General features: G+C 31.6%; 1 long non-coding RNA gene across 1 annotated transcript; it reads left to right on the forward strand.

The window, feature by feature from the left end:
- Window positions 1–639, forward strand: LOC119610061. The gene is made up of 2 exons (XR_005231972.1): window positions 1–332; window positions 409–639. It is a non-coding gene; the product is annotated as an uncharacterized LOC119610061 (long non-coding RNA).
- Window positions 640–2,948: the final 2,309 nt, after the last annotated feature.

Here is a 2,948-nt window from a genome sequence, read left to right on the forward strand (position 1 = left end):
GCTTTTAAGTATTTTTTCCTTACTTTCTCCTCTTTCTTCTACAGGTCCTACGGCTATGGAGTTGGCAGGTGTTGCAGTGGGGTTTCCGTCGTCCGTATTCTGTCCAGGTCCGGGTAATTCAGGTCAGTTTGCAAAAATTTTAAATATCTTTTAAATAATTATTTATATATATTTATTTTTTTTTTTACATATATATACGTATAAAAATACTGAGCTACTGGGTGCAAATCTGCCGCAAATTCTTCTAAAAAACTAGGCCTGAGCTCAACCCTAACGTCGCGCACGCTTGGCGGTAATTTTTGGCCAGCGGTCTGGTCCGATTCTAACCAATGGTAAGCTTGTTATTTTATATATATATAAATTTTTTTATTTATTATTTTCCCTTTTTTTTTATTAATTATTTAAAAGGTACTGTCAGTCCGTCTTGTCGTTCAGGGTCAAAAATCTTTATGGTCGAAACCTTTGGTATACCTGCGCACCCCAGGATTGGCAGTGCGGAGCCGATGTTCCCAAATGAAAGATCCCACGTTGGAAGTCGGCAGAGGTGGCGTTGAAATATTTGTATAACCTTTTTTTTTCGGTGTTCAATTTATATAATTTATATTATATTGTTTGATTTAAATAAAGACTTTAAAAATGCTTAGGCGACTTTTATTGTGCGCACTTGCCACTTGCTGCTTCGTTGAATCTCAAAAAAAAAAAGGCCGACATTTTGCACATTAGGGTCCGAGAAACCTCGGATCCCATAATGGCTTCCTACTGTTTCAATTCCTTTCAGCTATTCAATCTACTGTTTCAAATAATTTTCCTAGTGTTTGTTTTTGTTTACTTTCATTTTTTTCTTTTCTCAAAAATGTCAAACGACGCGTTGCCAACTTTATTTTTCCCTTCTTCTTATTTCTACAACCATTCACACATTTACCTACAGGGTGCACACGACACTGTTGAAACCGAATGTGATATCTGTTTTTTTCTATTACCCACCATTTACTCGCAAAATGGTATCGAATATTTTGTTCATATATTACTGAAATTTTATATAATTATAAAAATTAATTTCGATTCGATGTCTTGACATGTATATTCTGAGAAGTTTTGATATAAAATTAATAACACTAAAGAATAAAGCCTGATTTTAAAAAACTTTACCAAAATATTGTTTTCTCCGAAATCCTCGAAATTAAAATCGCAGGTAGCGCTAATCTGTGAGAGGTATCGACCCAATTTCTTTACTATTTATTTCCCTTTTTATTGTCCAGATCTTCTTAAAGGTTTAAAATCAGCTTAACAAATATGTTAAAAAATTGTTCTGCCGGTTAAAAATATTTTTCTATGAAAATGGACAATCTTTCGTTTTGATAAAATATAACCAGACAATGGGAAAATGGGGGTATGTATGTTAAAGTTGTTTTTCTGAGGGGCACTGTATGGGGGCTATGCGAAAATGTTGCACAGTGCTCTCATGTAGAAGAAAATTTGACAAAAATAGAAGTTGTCCTAAATTCATGAAATTTGGTACAGGGCTTTATATCATACAGATATGGTAAAATTTCAGGACATTTTTTGGAAATATATCTGGCATTTCTAAACGCTTGGTCTGATCGGGATAAAATTGACATAGGCGTAGCCAAGAAGTATTCGAGTTTAAGTTATGAAAATGGATCCCACAAATGATCTAGGGGGGGGGGGGGGGGGGCAACATGTAAAATTTTTAAACTCGTGCCATTTTTTTGTTTCCCATCGGATATTAAAGATTTTTAAGTTTTGTTTAGCTAAGTAAATTTTTGATCTTTTAAAAAAATTCAAGTCAATATCTCAATTAGATTCAAAAGTATACCCATTTAAATCTAAATCCTTCCAAAACTCTGCACTTCTTAAAGATTTTTCTTAGTAAGCAATTTGGTAAGTAGAAAAATATTGTATAACTTATGGATGAAAAAAAAAATAAACATTTATAATAAAAAAGCAAAACATTTTAAAACGGATTTAGATTTAAATGGGTATATTTTTGAACCTAATTGCGATATTGACACAGGGTATACAGAGGCGTCACGAGCAAAAAACTATTTCCCTCTCTTTCGCACAAAACGAATTCAATAATTTTTTTAGCTGTATTTTATATACCTCTTCTCACCAAACAATTTCAAAATCAAACAAAAGCTGATTTTAGACTTTTTTAAATGTCAAAAGTGACACCTCTGTATACTTTGTGATATTGACTAGAATTTTTTTTGAAGATCAAAAATTAGCTTAGCTATTCACAACGAATTAGTATGGGTTGCATTCAGTGTACACTAAACAGGTATATGCAATCGAACAGCTGATATTTTTTTGTTTTCTTATTTGCATACCTTTTCTGTCAAAATTTTTTTGTTTATTTGAAATGATTGTAACAAAATAAAATTTGAATAATAAAAAAATTAAAAATGTTTAGTTTGTAAAAAAATAATATTGTTTGCACAAAAATACATTTCAACCATTTCCGCATTGCGCCCTTTGTTAGGTCCACTGTCTTTAGCCAAACTTAAATCAGGCCAATGCAGATATCAACAATCTTTAATATTATGCCCGTTGCCTGGTCCACTTTCGTTAGCAAACTTTGGTAACTAAAGATACAAATTCAGTGGCACAAATCAGTTTATTCTGGATATCAAAAATATTGCTTTTTTGGGTACATTGCCAGGTATTCTACTAGGTCCTCTGTAACATTTACCAATAGGATCCATATATACAACTTAATATAAGTATATAAACATGCATATCCCATAAAATTCCATATAAAATCACTGCATATTTTTTATATTAAATTTCGAATTTTTTTTAAGACAAAAATCAAAAAATATTTTTATTTAGATATTTTGACATTGAGCTCATACAAGTACAAAAACAAACTACATGTTGTTTTTGTTTTGTTGTAGTGATGCATACACCTGTTTAATGTACCCTGG

This window comes from Lucilia sericata, unplaced genomic scaffold, assembly GCF_015586225.1.
Source record: "Lucilia sericata isolate MDLA Ls3-8-SP2 unplaced genomic scaffold, ASM1558622v1 Contig000027F_arrow, whole genome shotgun sequence".
Classification (NCBI taxonomy): Eukaryota; Metazoa; Arthropoda; class Insecta; order Diptera; family Calliphoridae; genus Lucilia; species Lucilia sericata.